The 25,778-nt window shown below is 40.2% G+C and overlaps 1 long non-coding RNA gene across 1 annotated transcript in view; it reads left to right on the plus strand.

Moving 5' to 3' along the window:
* Nucleotides 1-10,344, plus strand: part of LOC129620574 (uncharacterized) — a 33,737-nt gene extending 23,393 nt beyond the window's left edge. The window contains exon 3 of the long non-coding RNA XR_008698565.1: nt 9,368-10,344. This is a non-coding gene — a long non-coding RNA (uncharacterized LOC129620574). The remainder of the gene's footprint in view (nt 1-9,367) is intronic.
* The last annotated feature ends 15,434 nt before the right edge of the window (nt 10,345-25,778 follow it).

Consider the following 25,778-nt stretch of genomic DNA (forward strand, 5'->3'; position numbering starts at 1 on the left):
TTAAATAGAGAAGTAACTGTTCGTAACCAAATTTGTCCATGGCTGTGGTCCAGCATTTCTCAAAACATGTTCCATAGAATGCTTGTTCATCAGGATATTAATAAAAAATAACTGAGAAGAATAAAAATATTTCATTGGGTCTCTCACCTTGGCCAAGTTTATGAAAAACAATAGTTTTGTAAAAATTAAAAAAGTTTCTTACCCATGAGGAAGGACTTTCAGTGTTGTGACACTTCAAATAAGAGGTATAGTGTCTAGAATTTTCCAAACATTTGATCAGAAACCTATTGCATTTCTTAGAGCCAGCCTCTGGAATTTTTTGGTTTAATTGTACTTTTTAATGCTTACTAACCATTTGGCTATTTTTAGAAGCAGGATGAGTTGGTTCTTATGCAGCCATTTTTCTTACAAGAATTCTTATAAAACTTGTAAATCCCAAAGGAACTGCTAAATTCACTCAGGAAAGTGAATTTATTTATTGCACCCTTATGTCAGTACTCTTGCCTGGAAAATCCCATGGATGGAGGAGCCTGGTAGGCTGCAGTCCATGGGGTCGCTAAGAGTCGGACATGACTGAGCAACTTCATTTTCACTTTTCACTTTCATGCATTGGAGAAGGAAATGGCAACCCACTCCAGTGTTCTTGCCTGGAGAATCCCAGGGACAGGGGAGCCTGGTAGGCTACCGTCTATGGGGTCACACAGAGTCGGACACGACTGAAGTGACTTAGCATAGCATAGCATATGTCTGAAGGACCTGGTTTAGGTAGGAGCATTTCTCTATAAGGTAAGGGTATAGAGAGTAGCTCGGAAACACTCAGAAAACCTTAGGCCTGGATACTCTCAAGATAGTAACAACAATATTACAACTTGCTAATTAAAGAAGTCTGTAAAGTGCAGTTATGAAACGCAGTGAGGTGAAGGGAAATTTGCTTTTAGATTCACTCTTTTTAAATCCTGGTGATTATCCTTCAAAGGACGTGGAGGTGTCTGTAAAGGTCTAATTGAAATGCAAGAAAGGACCAAAATTCTAGAAAAGAAATGATTTAGCCAGGTGGAAGGCATTGAAATGCCCAGGGCAATCTATTACATCCATGAGTTATCATTTGACCCTGTTGAAGTCAAATGTGTAGCCTGATTTATCAATGTCTACAGTCCCCTATTGCCTTTTGCTTCAGATGAAACCTGCTCAGCCTGGCATCTAATCTCTTCCTCAGCCACATCTTTATCTCAGCAATTCATTTTTTACCTTAGATAAATCACTTACCTAATGCAAGCCTCAAGGCTTTTTTTTTTTTTTTTTTTTTTTTAGTATAAAATTGGAATAATCCTAACTGCTCTGCCAACTATCAATTCTGAGGTTGTGTTGAGAATCAGTCATGTTGATTGGGACCAACACTAGCCTATACTGAACCTTTGTGCTAATTAGAAAAAAAGTGCCCTTTCTGGAAGTATGCAGCCTTCTGGCTCAGGCTCAGCTAGTGGCATAGACTAGATTTCAGTCCCACATACCTTGGAAATCTTGTACCACCCACCTAATTGCATGTCTATTATCAATGGATGTAGAAGAATTATATAAACTGAAAAATGCTTTCATCAGGCAGTTTTATAGAGTGGTCAGTGGCAGGACCCAGAGATCTGGGTTCATTGCTGGCTATGCCACAACAGCTGTGTGACTTAGGCAAACTCAGGCACTTCTTTGAGCTCCAGTGTCCTTGTGTGTAGGAATGGGAATGACAGCATCTAAGAGTTGAAGATTGAGATCATGCTTGAAAAGTACCCGGAATATATAGTAAGCACTTAATAAATGCCAGTTATTACTATTTCTTAAAGCTTAGGAAAATGGACTTTGGGACATTTTTATTCCCACATAGATCCTACATTCTAGCCAAATCTTCTACTTCTTCTTGATATAACAATATACACCAGACAGTTTGCACCCTTCCCTGTGCTGCTTCTTAATGGGAAGCAAGTCACTCTGCCAGTCCATAGCTCTCTTTTATCATTCACTTGGTATTTTCCCAATCACATACATTATTCTTCAATATTACTAGAGAGTAGCAAATAACTTATAATACTAAATTTGAAAAAGCAAGGTATAATATTGTATTTTCATGACCTCAGTTTTGTTAAAAAAAATAACTGAAAAAAATATATATACACAGGCAGTCCATGCTTTACACAGCTTAATATACATAAATTTCAGTTACCATGGGCTAGGCAAATAGCAGTGATCTTTCAACAACTCAGTTCAAATTTCAGTTAATCGAGCATATTAACTGTGAGTGATTCTTTAAAAATTCACTGCTAGCACTTTAGTCCACAGATCATTGGTAAATGACAGATACATTTCATGATCAGTTGCCAGTCATATCACTGCCTTCCATGTCTGTCCATCATTGGCCATTGTGCTTGTTATTCCGTTCATGTACGGATAGCAAAGTGTGTGGTTGCATTGCCTCCTTGTCTCCCAGCAACAAACTCACACAGCATTTTTAAAAAAATGAATAATTGAAGAGGAAGTTGGTTAAGAGTGATGCAAGTGCCCACATAAATGAAAAGTGATAGCAGTAAAATTTGAATCAATGTAACCGGAGTTACAGGAGAACTATCTAACCAGGGGATGTTGACCCTGCTGCTGTTTTAGAGACTCTAGATATGGCCACAGCCAGAGCACCTTAGGGTGCTCTGACAAAATTGACAAAAGTGAAGAAGTTGGAGAAAAAAGATGGAAATGTCCCAGAGAAAGTGATGATGGCAAAAATAAATTAATTAATTAAATAAAATACTATAACAATGACAACACTTTATAAGAATAATTCTAAGAGATATTTTCCATCATTGAAAGTGCAAAGGATAAAATGTTGGAAGCTGACCTAAGCTTAGAAGGGAGTATGACAATTTGCCAAGGCATAGTAAAAATGATTGATCTGTATCATAGCTTTACAATGAAAAATAGGCAAGCATTATTCAAACTGCAAAGAAATAAAACAATGTAATTCTCAGTGGTTCTAATATTTTAAATTACAGAGTATTAAAATATTTTAAATTTCTATTTTCTATATTCCTGTACATTTTTAACCAGCAGTAAGAGAGTTTTCAATGTTTTGACCCAAAATGCTAAAAGTCACAAAACACTTGGATTTTTCCCACTGATGATTAAAATGACCTTGCATGATTTTAGCTTGCATAGTCTCTTTTATGGTCAAATACTTACATGAAAAAGCTATCTGTACTTATATCTCTATATAAAAAAATGACTAGATGAAAGTACACCAAAAAGTAAACATTGGTATTAGAACTACAACTCATATAATTTTCTACCTTGAAATTGTTCTTTGATTAGCATATATTACTTTTATAATCAGAGAAGAAATCATTATTTACCAAAAGATTGGTATAAGTATAAGCCACCCTTGGTTGGCCCTCTCTGCTCTTGGCTCAGAACCTCTCAGTCAAAATATACATAAGAAACCTTGTTGCTGATTAGTTCTTTAAAGGCCTTTGGGTTATTGTCTGTGATTTTTCAGTGATCTCAACAAGATAGACATTTCTTTATGTACAGAGAGAGTATATAGGAGGTGTTACCTTCTCTTTTCCTAGAGCCCTAAACAGTGTTCTGAATACATAATAGGTGCTCAATAATATTTCTAGCCCAGCTCTCAAAACCTGCCAGCAGTTGCTGGGGGAAAATTTAAACCCAAAGCAGCAAGGAACAATTAAATGATATTTAAACATGTAAAGAAATTTCATATAAAAGTTGTTAGGTATTGTTGTTTAATTAAGAATTAAATTTTTTCTTCTACAAATAACACAATGGTTGAGAATCTAGAGGACCCTGTATCCTGATGGGTACTTTAATTCAGTCTCAGAGTCTTGCCACATTTCTTTGGATTGCAAGAAATGGAGTTAAATTCTTTATCCACATATACATAGAAAAAGAAAAATTATGATTGTTACAGAAACCACTACTTCTATTTCTTAAATATCATTCATTAAAAACTAACAAACTATCTCACAAATGACTTTTTATTTTTTTTTAATTTATTTAATTTTATTTTATTTTTAAACTTTACATAACTGTATTAGTTTAAATGTATGTCCTTTGTTAAAAATAGATGAAGTGCAATGAAAGACAAAATTTCTGTCTTCCTGGTTGAGACACCTGACTTCTTTTTGCAGATTTCACTCTCCAAGTCAGTTCAGGCGTGGGAGCTGAGGGATGTAGGCAGAAGTGGCAGGTGTATAATGCCATTTCTGTCACTCGATTTAGTACATAATGCATCTTGTAGTTTCTCTTTGAACCCCCTTTTCATTTTCCATGGTATCCTGATAAACTGCATTTCACTACCTTGCCCTCAACTTAGACGAACATCACTGAAGCCTGTGTCATCACATTCTGCCTCCAGAAGGAGGTGAATTGGGCAGAGGAAGAACAGGCAGAGGGGCCCTCATGTGCTGCCAGAAAAGCACTCCAGATTTTCCCTTTTGACAAAGAGGTTTTTATAGTATAGCTTCTAACCCAGCCAAAGAAACTCTATCTTCCATCAGAGACTATCATTTACCTTTTCCTAAAGAATGGGAACAAGTGAAAGCAAAGGCAAACGAATTCTGATTTCAGAATGTATCTGGAATTTTTAGATCCCCCTACCCTCAGCCTTTTCTAAGAATAGCAGCCCCCTTCTCCAGAGAAGGCAATGGCACCCACTCCAGTACTCTTGCCTGGAAAATCCCATGGATGGAGGAGCCTGGTGGACTGCAGTCCATGGGGTCGCTAAGTGTCCGACACGACTGAGAGACTTCACTTTCACTTTCCTGCATTGGAGAAGGAAATGGCAACCCACTCCAGTGTTCTTGCCTGGAAAATCCCAGAGACAGGAGAGCCTGGTGGGCTGCCATCTATGGGGTCGCACAGAGTCGGACATGACTGAAGTGACTTAGCAGCAGCAGCAGCCCCCTTCTCCCAGGCTTACTAAATTGTACCTGTCACAATACGGAAATAAATGACTGTTTGCAGAGTTGTGTCCATACCAGCCGGTATTTGGCTGCTGCACGTAAATTCCAGTACATTTCAGGGGTCTTTCTTCAGGTCCCTGCCCTCAGCCTTGGGAGGCAGCACACAAATGTATCAGACAGAGTGAACTCCTGCTTTCCAGTGGCAAACCCAGTTGATTCTGTCTGCCCTGCTGGAGTTTGTGAGTTTCATTCCTGGAGAGAATAATCTACATAAACCCTGACTCCCACTCCTGGATACCAGAATACTTGTTTGATATTTTAAGTACAAAACTGAAGATGACAATTTGAAATGTGTTTAACATACATTTATGAAGCCCACCTTTGCACCTTTATGAAATTTCCATTCCTCTGTCCCAGGAATAGAATCCCCATACTTTCTGAACCAAAGATGGGTCCAAAGAGGTTGGCATTCACACATGTACATTTGGGGACAGCAACACAGGGTGTGCGAAGTGGAAATACCAGACTGCATAATTGATGGTACCTAGATGAACTCAGAGCATTTCTTATACCTCTTCCAGGGACTTAATAAGAACAAGAAGTGAGTACATGATGTAACCCTCTTCCACAGCAGGAATCCAACTCACTATTACACTTGGAAACGGGAAATTAGGGTGGGGAAGGTCTTTGTGTTTTAGAGGTTGCAGGACTTGAATCAGAGGCGGTAAGCAAAAACAAACTGCTTTGAATTTTCATTTCTTCAATCGAAGAAGGTACTGTAAAAAAAACTGCCAGAACATGTATGGAAGAGAAAGAGCTGAGTGATACCCCCTTGGGTTGACTCTGGAAAATCTAGTCTCAACAGAATAGAGTCTGGAACTGTGTTAGAAATGGAAAGAGGGAGTTTTGGGGTGTTCTTGCAGCCTTAGTATCCCCATCCTCATATTATCCCTGGAGCCCATGTGGACCAGTGAACCAAGATTCTTAAAATAGACAGCACTAGATAGATGCCTATACAATATGACTTGAGAATTTCTGATAGACCTATCTTGCCAAAGCTACATCAGTCCCCTCACTCTGAGAGCCTGAAATTATACCTTCTAGAGTTCCAGTTTTAGACTCAAGAATCATTACCAGAAGATCCTTTTGAACTCAAATTTGTTTCTGAGAACATAATGTATATTATTATCTCCCATTTCTCCAGATTAGCTTATGAAACATTTGAACTTCCCTTTTACAGAGACTGGGGAAAAAAAGCAGTATGGAATAATGGGACAGGAGACTAGTAAATTTTTATTATATTAGAAAGGATGAGAAGAAAACCTGTTTCCAGAGTGAACAGAAATATGAAAGTATCTTTGACAGTGTGAAGTTTTGCCCCTGGAGTAAAATGTCAGAAAGAAAAAGAATATTTAGAGAGGAGAGCCAAGGGTGAAGCCTGACAGCATCCAATCCAGCTGTATCTGCCAAATCAAAGCAGGCAAGGGGAACCTGCTGCTTCATAGAAAAGGCAATTGACCAGAATGAACTGAAGGTAATGTTTGTTATTTATTGTCATTTTGATGATAGCCATTCTGACAGGTTTGTGGTGATATCTCATGTAATTTTGATTTGCATTTTCCTGATAATTAGTGATTTGAGCATCCTTTCATGTACATACTGGCCAACTCTATGTCCTCTTCAGGAAAATGTCTATTCAGAGCCTCTGCCCACTTTTTAATTGGGTTTGTTTTTCTCATGTTTGCTTATATTACCTTTTTGTATATTTTGGGTCTGAAAGTGAAAGTCCCTCAGTCGTGTCTGACTCTTTGCGACCCCATGGACTATGAAGCCCGTGGAATTCTCCAGGCAAGAACACTGGAGTGGGTAGCCATTCCCTTCTCCAGGGGATCTTCCCAACCCAGCGATTGAACCCAGGTCTCCCAAATTGCAGGCAGATTCTTTACCAGCTGAGCCACCAGGAAAGCCCATATTTTGGATATTAAGCCCTTATTGGATATATCCTTTGCAAATATTTTCTCCCGTTCACTAGGCAGTCTTTTCATTTTGCTGATAGTTTCCTTTCCTGTGGAAAAACTTTTTGGTTTAATGTAGTCCCATTTGTTTACTTTTGCTTTTCTTTTCCTTGCCTGAGGAGACATATCTAAAAATATATAAGTGAGGTCGCTCAGTCGTGTCTGACTCTTTACGACCCCTTGGACTGTAGCCCACCAGGCTCCTCCATCCATGGGATTTTCCAGGCAAGAGTACTGGAGTGGGTTGCCATTTCCTTCTCCAGGAGATCTTCCCAACCCAGGTTTTGAACCTGGGTCTCTCACATTGTAGGCAGACGCTTTACATCTGAGCCACCAGGGAAATCTTTAAAAAAAAAAATTTATATATATATATATATGTAACTGATGTAAAAAAGCATACTGCCTGCATAGAATTTTTGTTGTTTCAGTTCTTACATGTATTAATCCATTTTAAATTTATTTTTATGCATGGCTTGAAGAGTAGTCAAGTTCTGTTTTGTTTTGGTTTTTTGGGCATGTAGGTGTCCAGTTTTCCCAGCACCACTGTTGAAGAATCTGTCTTTCCCCCTTGTATATTCTTAACGTCTTTGTCATAGACTAATTGCCCACATAAATGCAGGTTCATTTCTAGGCTCTCTATTATGTTCCATTCATCTATGCATCTGTTTTTATGCCACTCTCATACTGTTTTGATGACTATAACTTTGTATTACAGTTTGAAATCAGGGCATGCAATACTTCCAGTTTTGTTCTTCTTTCTCAAGATTGTTTTAGCTATCTAGAGTCCTTTGTGTTCCCATATAGATTTTAGAATTATTTGTTCCTGTTCTATTAAAAAAAATGTTGTTAGTATTTTGATAGAGATTGCACTGAGTCTGTAGATTGCCTTGAGTAGTATGGTTATTTTAACAATATTAATTCTTCCAATCCAGGAACACAGTATATCTTTTCATCTGTTTGTGTTGTCTTTAATTTCTCTCACCAGTATCTTACAATTTTCCAAGTATAAATCTTTTACTTCCTTCAGTTTATTTCTAGTTATTTTATTCTTTTGATGTGACAATAAGTGGGATTATTTTATTTTTTCACTTTCTAATAGTTTATTGTTAGTGTATAGAAATGTGTGGATCACAATTAACTGTGGAAAATTCTGAAAGAGATGGGAATACCAGACCACCTGACCTGCCTCTTGAGAAACCTATATGCAGGTCAGGAAGCAACAGTTAGAACGGGACATGGAACAACAGACTGGTTCCAAATAGGAAAAGGAGTACGTCAAGGCTGTATATTGTCACCCTGCTTATTTAACTTATAGGCAGAGTACATCATGAGAAATGCTGGGCTGGAAGAAGTACAAGCTGGAATCAAGATTGCTGGGAGAAATATCAATAACCTCAGATATGCAGATGACGCCACCCTTATGGCAGAAAGTGAAGAGGAACTCAAAAGCCTCTTGATGAAAGTGAAAGAGGAGAGTGAAAAAGTTGGCTTAAAGCTCAACATTCAGAAAACGAAGATCATGGCATTTGGTCTGGGAAACAGTGGAAACAGTGTCAGACTTTATTTTGGGGGCTCCAAAATCACTGCAGATGGTGACTGCAGCCATGAAATTAAAAGACGCTTACTCCTTGGAAGGAAAGTTATGACCAACCTAGATAGCCTATTCAAAAGCAGAGACATTACTTTGCCAACAAAGGCCTGTCTAGTCAAGGCTATGGTTTTTCCAGTGGTCATGTATGGATGTGAGAGTTGGACTGTGAAGAAAGCTGAGCACCGAAGAACTGATGCTTTTGAACTGTGGTGTTGGAGAAGACTCTTGAGAGTCCCTTGGACTGCAAGGAGATCCAACCAGTCCATCCTAAAGGAGACCAGTCCTGGGTGTTCTTTGGAAGGAATGATGCTAAAGCTGAAACTCCAATACTTTGGCCACTTCATGTGAAGAGTTGACTCATTGGAAAAGACTCTGATGCTGGGAGGGATTGGGGGCAGGAGGAGAAGGGGACGACAGAGGATGAGATGGCTGGATGGCATCACCAACTAGATGGATGTAAGTTTGAGTGAACTCCGGGAGTTGGTGATGGACAGGGAGGTCTGGCTTGCTGCAATTCATGGGGTCGCGAGGAATCGGACACAACTGAGCGACTGAACTGACTGATAGAAATGCAACTAATTTCTGTATATTAATTTTATATCCTGCAATTTTTAAAAATTCATTGATGAGTTTTAGTAGTTTTTTGATGATATCTTTAGAATTTTCCATGTACAGTATTATGTCATCTGCAAACAGTGACAATTTTACTTCTCCCTTTCTAATTTGGATTCCTTTTATTTACTTTTCTCATCTGATTGATGTGGCAGTGACTTTCTTTACTATGTTGAAGTATGTTCCCTCTACAGGCTTCCATGGTGGCTCAGATGGTAAAGAATCTGCCTGCAATGCAGGAGACCCAGGTTTAATCCCTGAATTGGGAAGATTCTTTGGAGAAGGGAATGGCTACCCACCCCAATATTCTTGCTTGGAAAATGAGCAGAGTAGCCTGGTGGGCTACAGTCCATGGAGTTGCAAAGAGTTGGACATGACTGAGCAACTAACACTAATATACTATGCTCCCTCTATACCCACTTTATTGAAAGTTTTTATCATGAATTGATGTTGAATTTTATCAAAAACTTTTCCAGCATCTTTTGAGATGATTATATGATTTTTATTCTTTGTTAATATGGTATATCATGTTGATTAACTTTCAGACGTTGAATCATCCTTCCATCTCTAGAATAAATTCCATGGTAAAGGATCTTTTGATGTATTTTTCTGGCATGGTATAGGATCTTTTGATGCATTGTTGGATTCAGTTTGCTATTATTTTGTTGAGGATTTTTGCATCTATGTTTATCAAAGATTTGGGCCTCTAAGTTTCTTTTTTGTGTGATATCTTTGTCTGGTTTTAGCACCAAATGATGCTGACCTCATAGAAGGAGTTCAGAAGCATTTCTTCCTCTGTAATTATTGGAATATTTTGGTAAGGGTAAATTTTGGTAGTATTTACCTGTGAAGTTATCTGATCCTGGACTTTTGTTTATTGGGAGTTTTTGAGCTACTGATGCAATTTCACTACAGGTTATTGTTCTATTCATATTTCTATTTCTTCCTGGCTCAGTCTTGGAAGATTGTACATTTCTAGAAACATTCTGAGTTTAATACTAAAATGTTGCCAATAATTAATGGTATTTAAATGTGAATGAAATATAAGTTCTCAATCTTCAGTTTATAGTTTTTATTTTAGACTTCACAGAATTTTGTATGTGTTTTGGTTTGATTTGTACTTGTGAAAAATGTTTTACTTCCACTAGTGATGAAATCATAGCCACCCGCTGTTTCCTGTTGCTATGAAATATTATGTCTTGCTGCTTGCAAAACTAATGTTCTTACTGATTTTCCTTCCTCACCATTTTGATTAAAAAACAACAAGAGCAAGCGACAAGGCCTGAGACTGAGAGTTGCCCATTATTTTTATGTCTTCTCTTGTCATAGTAATTCTCAACCTAGACTTCACATCAGATTAAACTATGCAGCTTTTCAAAATTGTGATATTTTCAAGGGGAGAGCCTGCCTTGTGTGTGTGTGTGTGTGTGTGTGTGTGTGTTTTAAATTCCACAGGGAATCTTATGCACAGAGAGTCAAGAACTCTCACTTTATTGACGTCAGTGAATATTTGCAAACAGTTTAATTCTGGGGTCAGGAGATGATTTCAACCTCTATTTTGAACAGATTCTTACTATGTAGGGATCCTGCCAAATGATCAGATCAAAATATTTTGTGTGTGCTCCTCTGCCTGGTTGTTTCTCCTGTTGCTTACACAAAAGTAGGAGGTGTAACTTCCTTTATAGGTCACCTGTGTAGCTGAAGATGCAAAGTATCATCAGGAATGACTTTTTAAATGCACTACTTTATACAAGGGAGGAACTGTTTTGTGAGTGTTGGCCTGAGCTGTAGCTGAGCCCCAAGCCTTATGGTTAAGCAGTGACGCTTCTGTGGCCTGTGAACATAGCTCACTGTGTGGACACATTGGTGGATGAGAGAGTCGCCCGGAGCGGAGCCTCACTGCCCTGGTTCAAAAGTTCATGGGCCCAGAAAGGGTGGTGGTAGAGTAGAGGCCAGACAGAAATGCTTTCTTTCATACAAGGAAATGCAGAGAAGCAATGTGACTCCTGGTTCATCTGGGTAGACAGTGCCCTGCATGTATTAATATACACGGGGGTCCTCAGATTTCTTGCTGTGTTGGTATAGGTTTATACCCTATACAAATGCTTTCCCCCATGGGAAAAATTGCATATCATTTGACAGGTATTGTAAAAATCCTAAATATGTATTTAATATAACCAAAGAGCTTAATTCTATTAAGTAAAAGGAGTCATCAGTTCATGAAGTAACATAATATATAGTGTGCATATTCATTCAGACATTTTCTCTGACATGATAAATACTGCAACACAGGTATAAGCTCAAGTCACAAGCCAGGAAATAAGCAAGCACAGAGATAAATCAGATATGCATCAGATCAGAGTGCTTAGTTAAGATTTTAAAGATAAATGCTTATAAAGGGCAGAACATGGCACATGCTACACAGCACAGTTAAAGTTCTTTGCTGTTTCAGAATAAGGAGATTGACTCTCACTGAAGGCAATCAGGAGAGGCTGTCTGGAGGAGGCACCCCTGGACCATGAGCGTGGAGGGGATTTGGACAACACTGGACTTGGGGGATGTACAGCCGGGAAGTTTTCCAGGTGTAAGACAGAAGATCTAGGGCATATACAGCAAATTTGGGCAGAATATGAAATGCGTAAAGAGGCACTTCTGAATCTTCTAGAGGGCCATCTTGGGTACTGAAGCTCTCTGTGCAGTTTCCTCATCTGTAAGAGGGGGATGAAAATAGTGCCTCCTTCAGAGGGTATGTGAGAAACAAATGAGTTAATGTATGCAATGTATTTAGAACATCCTTTGGTACACAATGTCCTATAAGAGTTACCGAGTTAAAATGTTAGACCTGTGTTATTATTAATGAGAAGGGTAAAGAGATTCCAAGACCAGATGGCTGTAAGTTCCTTCTATCTCTAAGGACTCAACATGCAAACCCACTAAGAGTTTTGAGTGAGCTCCTGAAGGAGGGTGCCAGCTTCCCAAAGCTATTGCACCACCAAGCCTGGAGACAGTTTTGGAGAACAGTGTGAGAAGAGACAGAGGCCTGGGGACAGAGAAGGCTCTGAAAACACAGGGCTGCTGTACCCAACTTTTGCTGCTAATATGGAGTTGAAAGAAAAGGAAAGGAGCCCTATTAGGTCATCCCCCTTTCTCCCCATGGAAAATTTCCTATTTTAAATTTCCTTTGGCTCTTCTTTTGTGTCTTCTTTGGCAAATAAAGAATTAAAGAGAGAGAGAGAGAGAGAAACAGTTTTTCTGTGGATAAGAGAAAAAAATAAGAAAAACAACCAAACTAAAATGAAAAAGCAAAACATACAGAAATCATCATTATAGTCTATAGTCACAGACACAGAAAGTGGCCCCAAGAGCCAAAGCTTCATCCTTTCCTTTCATGCCCATGGCAGAAGCCCAAGAAGAGTAACTGAGGACCAACAAGTCAGGTTGTCTGGTGCTGGGTGTGAGGCTATCCCCTCTCCCTTGCTTGTTGTCACTTGTTGTTGCAGCTCTCTGCCTTTCCAAGGCGGGTATGGGCTTTCTCAGTCACTTTTGGCCTTTTTACTTCAGGCTTGGGAGTCAGGTTTTAAATGATAAATGAGCTCCCAGGTAAAATTCTCTTTGTTAAATGCTGAAAGAAATGCCACTGAGACCCTCCTAGTTCACTGGGCATGAGCCCTTTGGAGTCTGTTCTCCTGTCTGAGTGACTGCCAGGCCCTCAGGGTTCAGAGAGGAAGCCCAGAGCCCTGGTCTCCATTTCCGCTCCCGTGGCCCTTCTGGTCACCATCACACAGATTGCCGACTATTCTCACCTGCAAAAAAAAAAAAAAAGTTGTCAGAAGACAAGAAGGCCCCAGTCTGAAAACCCCTACACTTTATAACTACAAGGGACACTGTTACCGTTCTAATTTTAATTACAGCACTCTCAGTTTTTTTTCCAGAAAAAGCTGTAAACAGGAAGACAAATTTGGTTTGTATTTTTTTCCTCTATCTTACCTCAAGCACTCCTTTAAATTGCCAAGGGGAATGGGTTACTTGAGCATAGACAGAGTTATTATAGTGGATAGCAAAACAAGATATGCTAAAGTTCAAGGACTTAATTTTTTGCTTCATTCAGTAACATATTTCAAAAGAGCAGCAGTGATTGGAACATAATTTATTTATCAACAGGGATCTGGATTACTCCCTTGTAGTTGACTCTGAAATACATTTGACTCTTGCAGAGTCCTATAACCAAGGTGAGAAAGGGTAGAAACAGACCTAGAATTACAATTAGCAAAGGGAGAAGAGTTCACCATGGATATTTATCTTCACTGGCATCTGGCCACCAAACTCTGGGTCTTTCTTCACAGCTCCTGACACATCCATTTGTAAAGCAGGTTAATAATAGCATCATACCTACACCCCCACAGTTACAGCTAAATAACCATTTCCATGATAAGCCTTTATTTTCCAGCAATTTAGAATTTAAGACAGCAATTGTATCTACAATATCTAAGCCCAGAATTTATTTTTGGCTTTCTCAAAGAAAGTTGTACCCATTTAACACTGCCTGAAATGAGAGGAATATGTTTTTAAAAACTACAGAGTTTAATTAGCACACCAATTTGCCTTTCTCTAAACCATCAATGCTCTATGCTATGGGAGATCAGTGGAAAAATAACTCCAGAAAGAATGAAGACACAGAGCCAAAGGAAAAACAATACCCAGTTGTGGATGTGACTAGTGATGGAAGTAAAGTCCAATGCTGTAAAGAGCAATATTGCATAGGAACCTGGAATGTTAGGTCCATGAATCAAGGCAAATAGGAAGTGGTTAAACAGGAGATGGCAAGAGTAAGCATCGACATTTTAGGAATCAGTGAACTAAAATGGACTGGAATGGGAGAATTTAACTCCGATGACCATTATATCTACTACTGTGGGCAAAAATCCCTTAGAAGAAATAGAGTAGCCATCATAGTCAACAAAAGAGTCTGAAATGCAGTACTTGGATGCAATCTCAAAAATGACAGAATGATCTCTGTTCATTTCCAAGGCAAACCATGCAATATCACAGTAATCCAAGTCTATGCCCCCACCAGTAATGCTGAAGAAGCTGAAGTTGAACAGTTCTATGAAGACCAACAAGACCTTCTAGAACTAACACCCCCAAAATATGTCCTTTTCATTATAGGGGACTGGAACGCAAAAGTAGGAAGTCAAGAAACACCTGGAGTAACAGGCAAATTTGGCCTTGGAGTACAAAATGAAGCAGGTCAAAGGCTAACAGAGTTCTGCCAAGAGAACCCACTGGTCACAGCAAACACCCTCTTCCAACAACACAGGAGAAGCCTATACACATGGACATCACCAGATGCTCAATACCAAAATCAGATTGATTATGTTCTTTGCAGCCAAAGATGGAGAATCTCTATATAGTCAGCAAAAACAAGAGTGGGAGCTGACTGTGGCTCAGATCATGAACTCCTTATTGCCAAATTCAGACTTAAATTGAAGAAAGTAGGGAAAACCACTAGACCATTCAGGTATGACCTAAATCAAATCCCTTATGATTATACAGTGGAAGTGAGAAATAGATTCAAGGGATTAGATCTGATAGACAGAGTGCCAGAAGAACTATGGACAGAGGTTCATGACATTATACATGAGGCAGGAATCAAGACCATGCCTAAGAAAAACAAATGCAAAAAGGCAAAATGTTTGTCTGAGGAGGCCTTACAAATAGCTGTGAAAAGAAGAGAAGTGAAAGGCAAAGGAGAAAAGGAAAGATATACCCATTTGATTTCAGAATTCCAAAGAATAGCAAGGAGAGATAAGAAAGCCTTCCTCAGTGATCAATGCAAAGAAATAGAGGAAAATAAACGGGAAAGACTAGAGATCTCTTCAAGAAAATTACAGATACCAAGGGAACATTTCATGCAAAGATGGGCTCAATAAAGGACAGAAATGGTATGGACTTAACAGAAACAAAAGATATTAAGAAGAGGTGGCAAGAATACACAGAAGAACTATACAAAAAAGATCTTCATGACCCAGATAACCATGATGGTGTGATTACTCACCTAGAGCCAGACATCCTGGAATGCGAAGTCAAGTGGGCCTTACGAAGCATCACTATGAAGAAAGCTAGTGGAAGTGATGGAATTCCAGTTGACCTATTTCAAATCCTAAAAGATGATGCTGTGAAAGTGCTGCACTCAATATGCCAGCAAATTTGGAAAACTCAGAAGTGGCCACAGGACTGGAAAAGGTCAGATTTCATTCCAATCTCAAAGAAAGGCAATGCCAAGGAATGTTCCAACTACTGCACAATTGCACTCATCTCACATGCTAGCAAAGTAATGCTCAAAATTCTCCAAGCCAAGCTTCAGTGGAAGGTGAACCATGAACTTCCAGATTTTTAAGCTGGATTTAGAAAAGGCAGAGGAACCAGAGATCAAATTGCCAACATCTGCTGGATCATTGAAAAAACACGAAAGTTCCAGAAAAACATCTACTTCTGCTTTATTGACTACGCCAAAGCCTTTGTGTGGATCACAACAAACTCTGGAAAATTCTTAAAGAGATGGGAATACCAGACCACCTGACCTGCCTCCTGAGAAATCTGTATGCAGGTCAAGAAGCAACAGTTAGAACTGGACATGGAACAACAGACTGGTTCCAAATTGGGAAAGGAGTATGTCATGGCTGTATATTGTCACCTTGCTTATTTAATTTCTATGCAGAGTACATCATGTGAAATGCTGGGCTGGATGAAGCACAAGCTAGAATCAAGATTGCCAGGAGAAATACCAATAACCTCAGATATGCAGATGACACCACCCTTATGGCAGAAAGTGAAGAACAACTAAAGAGACTCTTGATGAAAGTAAAAGAGGAGAGTGAAAAAGTTGGCTTAAAACTCAATATTCAGAAAACTAAGATCATGGCATCTGGTCCCATCACTTCACGGGAAATAGATGGGGAAACAATGGAAACAATCACAGACTTTATATTTTGGGTCTCCAAAATCACTGCAGATGGTGACTGCAGCCATGAAATCAAAAGATACTTGCTCCTTAGAAGAAAAGTTTGACCAACCTAGACAGCATATTAAAAAGCAGAGACATTACTTTGCCAACAAAGGTCTATCTAGTCAAAGCTATGGTTTTTCCAGTAGTCATGTATGGATGTGAGAGTTGGATCATAAAGAAGGCTGAGCACTGAAGAACTGATGTATTTGAACTGTGGTGTTGGAGAAGACTCTTGAGAGTCCCTTAGACTGCAAGGAAATCCAACCAGTCCATCCTAAAGGAAATCAGTCCTGAATATTCATTGGAAGGACTGATGCTGAAGCTGAAACTCCAATACTTTGGCCACCTGATGCAAAGAACTGACTCATTTGAAAAGACCCTGATGCTGGGAAATAGTTAAGGTGGGAGGAGAAGGGGATGACAGAGGATGAGATAGTTGGATGGCATCACCAACTCGATGGACATGAGTTTGAGTAAGCTTCAGGAGTTGGTGATGGACAGGGAAGCCTGGTGTGCTGTGGTCCATGGGGTTGCAAAGAGTTGGACACCACTGAGCAACTGAATTGAACTGAAACCATCAAACCCTGGCCATTGCCAAAGGCAGGGAGCCAGATAAAATGGAACCACAGTGAGATACAGGAAGGCAATATGAAGGGTTTGCAGTGAACCCCAATTGCCAATAGCCTGGGTTAGTAATACACCTATTATTTTAATGACCTGTTAACACTTGTCATTGAAGTGAAAATTGGGTGATTTAAAAAACAATAGGATATTCTGGTAGAATATATAGGGAAAGTGCATTTTTCACTGTTTGCTTTCAGAAGCAGTCTGATGCTCAGGTGTTGACCTTCAAGCTGCCTCTCCTGGCTCTGAGGCTTCCTTCCCCTGGCAATTCCTGGGCAGACCCTTCCCAGCCTCCCCTGCACTGGTGTAGCTGAGCTCTACCTCTTGGCTGGGGTTGAGCAGATGGCAGGCAAAGATCACTGCAAGGGAAACCACTAGTGTATAGCCATTCGGTCCAAGCTTGGTTTTGTTTCTCAAGGCCACCTTTTTGCTCAGCCTTTCTGTGATACCTGTGAGAAAGCTTTCACTGCCCTGAAGTTTAGGCTGTGTCTTTCAGGAAAGAAGGTTCTTGTGACTTTAGTAACTTCTTGTGACTCTGGGTAACCTACCTTCCTCCACCTCTTTGGAGAGAGGAGACCTTTGCAGGAGATGTTGTCACATCAATCCCTGTTGCCCTGTTTCCAGTTGCTTGTCCAGTGGTTGCCTTAGAGTTAGTGGTGAAACTCCTTGGCTCAGTAACTAAAGGGCTTCTGAAGGCATTTCATTTGGTGCTTTACAAATCTCTGGCTATTTTAAGGAAAGACTTCAGAACTGCCTCCAAGCTTGGGTTGCTGTTTCATACAGTAACACCAGTAAAAGGATAAAGTAGGGACTCTAACCGGATAAAAGCCATGAGCCCCTGGGGATGCTGTGAACTCATTATCCATGAAAGGCAAAGGGTAAGGCCCTATGCTTACCAGTGAACAGAGTATACATAGAAAGGTCCCCAAATTTCTGGGCTTGATACTATTGGGCAATTATTTAAGTCACTAACAGAGCTTAGCCATTTGATTTATTTACCAGTTCTTGACAGTTAATAGCCTCTGGTTTGAATTTTTGACTTTCTTTGCTTCCCCAATTATAGTTGACACTTGAACAATGGGAGTTAGAAGGGGATTGGGGCATTAACCCTTATAGTCAGCCCTTTGTATCCACATGCTGCATTTATGGTTTCTCCATATTCACAGTTCCATCCTCAGATTCAGCTAGCTGCAGATTGTGTAGGATGATAGTATTCACTATGAAAAATAATCCACGTGTGTGGGTACCCTCACAGTGCAAACCTGGGCTGCTCAAGGGTCTACTGTAGGTAGTAAGTTCCCAGTAGACTGAACATCTTAGTCTTCTTGGCCAGCCTCATAACAACCAAAATCAATAACCTGAATGAAGAACTGGATATCCTGCTACTCAAAAGTGTCTTCCCAATATCCAGCTACATACATCTGTATGTTTTCTTTTAAATGAAAGTTCCCAGATTTTCTGGGAAAATTCCCTGCCAACCACTTCATAACGTGAACTACTTTAGTCAGATTATCAGATGCTCCCAGAAAGAAAATTCAGGAAAATGGAAGTAAGTTTTGAACTTACAGAAGAACTTAGGGAGCAGGTGGCCAGCCTGTAAAGAAAAGACTTTGGGGCAACCAGATGTGTGTGTGTGTGAGAGAGAGAGAGAAAGAGAATATTCAGGAAAAGAGGCGAAGGAAAGGTTAGAAAGAGAATTCTTGTTGGTTCTATAACATGACTTAGGTGATGTTCTCCAAGCCTGAATGGATGATTTGTAGCAAGGGTGGGCAAATTGCAGGCCATTGCCTGTTTTTGTATGGCTCACAGGTCAAGGGTTGTCTTTATATTTTTCAATAATTTTTAAAAATAAAAAGAATAGTATTTTATGACATTAAAATCATGCAAAATTCAAATTTCAGTGTCTGTAAATAATCTGGTTGACACAGGCACACTGATTCATTTATGTATGATCTGTGGCTACTTTTGTGCTATAATGGCAGACTTGACTAGTTACAACAGAGACCATACGGGCCACAAATCTGAGATATTTACTACCTGCCCCTTCATATGCAAAGTATATCAATTCTTGACTTTGATAAAGCTTTATGATTGGTTCTTTTTAGCTTTAATGCTTTTGAATGGCAGCCTTTTATCATTTATAAAACAAGCAAATAATATTTCTTTGTTTTCATGGCCGACCATTTGGTATTGGTTTAAGTGTGGTACAATCGAACACAATCAAATGTTCTGGAATCATTTTTTGGCATAGAACTTCGTCCAACATTAACTCTTTGCATGAGCTCATAAAAATGGTTCCAATCAAAACTATATTCAAAGATCCATACCAAAATTTAGACTTGCTATATCTGAGTGGGGGGATTACAATTGATTCTTTTCTTCCTTTTGTGTCTCCGTGTTTCCTATGCAGCTTTCAGTGAATAAATATTACTTTTATAAAAGGAAAAAATATTGATATAATGAAAAACTCTTTGTCCTCTGATGGATAGACAAATAGAACAAAATTATAATACATTAGGTATTTTTCATCCTTCTCTAAGGGAAAAAAATTTAGTTTCCCTGGGAGACATTGAAGAAAGGGCCTTGGCATCAAATTCCCACTAGGATTCAGAAACCAAGTTTGTGAGTCACTAGTTCTGTAATCTGGAGTGAACTGCTAACTCCCCCTGCAACTTAGTTTTTCTCCAGTAAAAAAAATAAAGAATAGAAATCCTCTTGGAGCTTTTTCAAGCATTAAATAAGTCAATGCTTTCAAAACAACTAACAACTCATGTAGTGACAGGCACATTAGCATTAAAAAAAACTGCCAGTCTCCAGCATATATTATGGAGAATATTTTCTCTAAAGATGTCCTTCCTTCTGCAGCAGCATCTTTGTGGCAACTCCCTAAAGTAAGGCATGTAGATCAAGGAGCAGGGGAAAGGGAGGCATGGGCAGGAGGACAGCAAGGACTGGGGATTGAACCCATGATCCCAGCAGTGGAAGTTCAGAGTCTTAACCATGCCACTAGACCACTAGGGAAGTCATACAACAATATTCTTAAAATAACCTTGTTTTGAGGAAGTGATTGAGTCAGGGATAAAAAGAGTCACTAAAAAATCTAAAGATAAGTTAGGGTGCTAGATGTCAAGAGCTTAAGAGAATGGGAAAAGGTGAAGAGAAGATTAAACATCAAGGAGCAACCCTTGGGTGGGAGAATGCCAAGTGGAAACTACAGTGTGCCATGTTCTTATTCACCCTGTCCTTGTTTCACAAGGAAAAGCTCACTTTCCACCTTCACTCTCTGCTGGGCCCTCTCCATATCCATTTGTTCCCAACCTCCTAGACTGGTGCTTACTCCTAACACTGACATGTGAATCTGGCCCAGTCCTTGAAATTCTATCCTTGACATGACAATGGCCTGTATGAGTGGTGATCTTGAGATACCTGAGGGGTGAAACAAAAGAAAACTAGCCAAAAACATAACCATTTTTCATAAACTTCACTCTATCTCTCCTTGCCCTGCATGGCCACTCATATAATATATTACTCAGTCATTTTTTTCTATGTTAGATACTTCTCTGGAGGTTTCTTTACATATATTTGTAAATAATATGTTTCTTTACATATATTATTCTAATTTTAGGATGGGTCAGGCAGGCCTTTGCTATATCAAAGAGAACTGAATCATCTTCTCTTGATGCATTCATGTCTGAAGTAGAGTCTCTGTTGCTCATGTCTTACTCCAAAAGATGCCTGTTCTTCTTAAATATTTATTCTCTCTCTGTATCTCTTGAGGAGGCAGAGAGAGAATATACATCATGTTGCAAAAGGCACCCCAGTGAGGTGCCATACCTCCATCTGCAGGAAAGGCTCCAAGTAGACCAAGACTGTAGGCTTTACTTATTTTCTACAGGATCCAGGAGAGGGCTCTTTCTATAGCCGGACCCCTCTATGATTGGAGGTGGTATGTAGACCTTACAAGAATTGGTAATGAGACAGAGATTGTATTATATACTCAGAAACCTGTTGAAAAGAAAGGTACCTAGAGTCACAACTGTTAATCCATCTGTAAAGGGGATGAAGGTGGGTGTGTCAAGAGGAGCTAGACTATCTGGCCCAGAACTTGTGTCCTTCCCACTGCTGAAGCTGGATAATCTGAGCCCCTCCAGGGTGACTATAAATGACCATTTCCATGCTTTTGTCTCCAGAGGGTCAGAGAAAGTGGTGTCTTCATGGAATATTGACAGTATGAAGTATGTCATACTGAAGTATGATGGCTCAGTTACCAGAGGCAAGTGTGTTCCCTCCACGGCAAAGTAAAGACTATTGTCAGCCATATCGCTGAGTCACAGCTGGTACCTGGAAGACCTCTGCAGAGGAGTCAGGAATGTGTTGAGGTCTTCAAGCACCTTGCCACATCTCTTTAGGCTTCTGGCTCAGAGAAAGAGAGATCCTCCATTCCACACACACACTTACACATACACACACAGATTCATACATTCAGTAATCGACATATAAACATTCACAAACACACACTCACACATACACACACGGACTCACACACATTCAGTAATAGACATATAAAGAATCAGAAATATACACACACACCCTCACACATATACACAGTTACCCACATAAACACACACACAAACATTCAAATGCATACATACTTATGCACACATATTCAGACACCAGCTGGGTACAGTGCAGACCCTCTTCATAGAACTATTTCTAACCCCCAGCCTTCACCCACCACCTCTGCCCTAATGATATACTGGTCTTGAGCGAGTATCCAAGTGACCTGGCTCTCCTGGGTTCACTCTGTAGCTCTAGAGTTAAGTCTCTGAAACCAGAGCTGAAAAGCAAAAAGGCGGAAGTCAGGAAAACCATAAGGGCAGAGGAAGGCACTGTCTTCCCTTCGTTTATCCATAGAAATATTGGCCCCAATGATCTCTTTAATGTCAATGTTCAGTAGGCATGGGAGGTGTACTATGCATCCTGTTTAAAGGTGAGGGAACAGCTGGAATGTTTGTCATGACAATCAAAGAAGGAATTGGCAGTATCACTGAAGCACAAATTCTGACTGACAAAGAGACAACAGGGGTCATCTCTCACTTTCTTTTTCTCTTGTTTAAACCTACTTGGTTTTGCTTATTTTTCATTACCCAATAATACATGATTATCATAGTATTGTGAAAACTTCCAAAAAATAAGGGTTAAGCCAACATCTCTCCAGTATCTGGCCCCCTCCTCTGAGACAGTTTGCAGACAGTGTATGGTCGTCTAGACAGTAGACTGTCTGTCTGGTGGCATTTTTTCCTGACACAAATGGTACCCAATGCACAAACTGTCTTAAAACTTGCCTTCCTCCCCCTTAATTATATGTCTTAAAGGTCTTTTTATTAAGTGTTTTATTAAGTGATATTTTTATATGAAACAAGTCAGTGAACTCCTAGGGGTGGGGGCTTTCCTCATCTCTGCCAAATGCCACGCTGCGCTTGCGGTTCTGTCTGAAATTCCCGATTCTGGGCTCCTGCTTTTTCCCATCTGATGGTTACAACACTCACTTTGCAGCGCCTCTGGGCTCCTGCCTGTCTGCTGTGGCCACGTGAAGGAAGCAGAGTCGTCTTACTGTAATTATTTGAGGTTCTGGGCAGTTTTCTGTGCATCAAATCCAGTAACACAAAACAGAAGAAAACCATTATGCCCCAAACCCAGCTATTTACTCTCCCACACAGCGTTTTCTGGGAAAGGGAGCCTGCAGTCATTTGGGAAAGACTCAGCATCTTCAGCGGTGTCCCCTAGCTGTGATACCCAGCAAGAGCCAACCTCTGGCAGATGGGACTTTTTTCCAGGAATACTAGCCCAGTGATTAGAGCCATTTGTAAAATGGACCCAAATCCATTTTACTAGCTCTAGAACCTTGGGTTAGATACTTATGTGGACACCTCATCTTTTCATTTAGAAAATGGATGCAGTAAAAATTATAGCTATTTTTGTAGAGGGCTTATGAAGGGTAAGTGAGGAAATGCATGACAAGTCCTTAACACAGGGTCTGGCACGTAGTAATTCCTCACAAAATATTAACTGCTGGCTGAGCTCTCCCCTCCCCTTTCTTCTCAGTGGATCCACCCACTTGTGTCTGCCCTGTTTATCACCCTTTCCCTGTTCAAGCAAGCTCACAATAGCTGGGAACCTGCCTGCTGCTCCAGTCTGGCCCTTTCCCTGGAGGAGTACCCCCGGGATCTGCAGTCACTCAGCTTTTCTACAAACCCCAGAACTCGTTACTACAGAGCCTCGCTCAACCCCGAGCACAGCTGAAGCTTGTCTTCACTCCCTCATGTGTTTATTGTTCTTTCTTTAAATATATATGTGTGTTAGCACCTACTCTGTGCCAAGCACTGTGAGAGGTGATGGGGCGGAAAGAGACACAGTCCCAGCTCTGAAGGAAGCCCAGCCTACTGGGGGTTAGAGAGTCATCAACTGGCCATTACAATGCAGGGTGACAGATACATGCTCTGGTGGGAAGGCATGTCCAGGATGCCTCAAGGAAAGACATGCATACCAGCCTTGGGTGCCTTCTCCACTTTCTAAGAGTTCCTCTAGCTCTCCCTTCCAGATCTCCTACTGAATTTTTTTTGTCATCAATTACATTTTTAATTTCCAAGTCTCCTTCCTTGTTCTGATTATTCTTTTTTCACAGTCGTTCTTTAAAAATGAGTAGGAATCAGCCAGAAATGTGCAGTTAGACCAGGACAGATTCTAATAACCTGAGCAAGGAACCTGGTTATGAAGATCCAGCCTCTCAAGGTCAGGTTCTCTGTAAGATCCAGTGAGACAAATGGCCAAGTTGATAAACGCAGTCATTCCCTCCCATGCTTTCCACCCAGTCAATTCACTGCTCCAGTGTTATCATAGTCTGCTGTTGCGGGTTATGGTTTGGGTGGTGAGGGCATGGTCTGTGCTTTCAAGAGTTCACTGATGAATGGAAGAGAGTAGCATAGGAAGAGTTGCAACACCAAAGCTTAAGTGCTATGTTCACAGGTGAATGGAATCGATTAGGAAAACATGGAGGAAGAGACTGGACCTGTGAAGGGGGCAGTGGGCACAGCAGAAAAGATGACTTTATTGCTGAGTCTTAAAGGATAAGAAGTATGCACCATTTAGAGCAGGCCCTGAGGAAGTGGCAAAGGGGGAATAGCATTCTTGGCAGAGAGAAAGGCATGTATTAAATCAAAGTTGTAGTTAAGAGCTTATGGCTCTTGAGACTAGTGAGAAGGTCTCTGACTGGAACCCAGGGTTCAGTGAGTGCGGGAGGATGGATGGGGAGAGAACACTGGGAGGAGATGAGGCTCTGGAGAGGCCGGTGAGTCTGGACGTGCAGAACCTCACCTGTCATGTTAAGGAACTTGTTGTTTGTGGTTCTTAAGCACTTATCATGGACCCTTTTGAAAACATGATGAAAATTATAGACTTTCTTACCCCTCAAAAATGCACACACACACACACACACACACACACACACACACACACATGAGCTTAAAGGATCTGAAAATAATTCTTATCTCTCAACTTTGGCTGTGGGGAAGCCCCAATTTTAAGCAGGAATGTCCTATTCAGATGCATGATTGGGTTCTGACTCTTCCATTTCCAGCTGTGTGTGGCTATTGCGTCATCTCTGGTGCCAGCTGCCCATCCCTGCAGCCCACCTCGAATTGCAGCAGCAGTTGAGATGGATGGTTCTGTACAAGCTCAGACATGTCCTCACAGTGGCATTTATGCCCCCAGTGACCTATACAAGGCAGATCCCGACCTAGGGACCTAGGGGAGAGGGGGATCCTTGCATATATGCCCCAGCTTCCCTTTGTCCAAGTCACCATCCTTCCAACCACTTTCTGTCTTCCAGAAAATTCCAGAGTATCTCATAAGCTAATTTGATACATCCATCCCATTCTTTTTATACCTCAAAAAAAAAAAAAAAACACTTTAATGTGTTGTGGTTATCAAGAGGGAAAAGAAGTAAGTACTTGTACTCAGTTGGCAATGACTGATGAGACATCTGTTTAAAATTTTTTGTACTACTTAGAGTAGAAAGTTTAAAATATAAGCTTTTAAAATAAATGTTTAAATTTAAAATAAATATCAAATTGAGGTTAAACATTGAAAGAAATTCTGGAGAAGGAAATGGCAACCCAGTTCAGTATTCTTGCCTGGAAAATCCCGTGGACAGAGGAGCCTGGCATGCTACAGACTCATGGGGTTGAAAAAGAGTTGGACATGATTCAGCAACTAAACAACAACAAATTGAAATAAATTAGAACCAAAATGGCTAAAATCAATAAAACTGGAATTAAAGATGAAAACATTTAAAAATCACTTTTCATTGACCAAATAATAATGCCATGTGCCCAGTGTTCCATTATAACATTCTCTACAAAAGGCAAAACATTCAGAGTATGTGCTATGATCCTAGTTTATGTAAAAAGGGAAAAAGTGCTGAGTCCTAGTTTTGAAAAAGTGTATCCTCCTCCTCCTGGTCCCAGTATTCAGGATGGTTCAACACTCTGCAGGACTAGAGGGCCAAAGGCTTCCAAGTTAGCTCAGGTGTTTGTTTTTTTAGTGGTCAAGTCATTGAACAGAATACTAAGGAAAACAGTTCATGGCTGTGACCTTGACTTTTCTGTTAACCTAAAAGAAAGTTGTGTCATCATGTAGAAATAAGTTCCCAAATCCTCTGGCTTGCCCAAATACAGACATATAGGAGAAATTGGATTTGGGGATTGAAGGTAGGAGAAGGTGCCAGAACAAATCAACTTAAGGAGAAGAATTCAAGTATTCTTTCTGCTGCTGCTTGGTTCTGTGATATAGGAAACTTGCTTTTTGTGGTCTCTGAGCAGGACCTCCAGAATCTGTCGTAGACAGGAATCTCTTGGGAGAGGACCATGAGGGAGAAGGAGGCTAGGAAGGGCCGAAAAGAAAACATAAATGGGAAA

The sequence above is a fragment of the Bubalus kerabau genome, chromosome 10 (assembly GCF_029407905.1).
Source record: "Bubalus kerabau isolate K-KA32 ecotype Philippines breed swamp buffalo chromosome 10, PCC_UOA_SB_1v2, whole genome shotgun sequence".
Taxonomy (NCBI): Eukaryota; Metazoa; Chordata; class Mammalia; order Artiodactyla; family Bovidae; genus Bubalus; species Bubalus kerabau.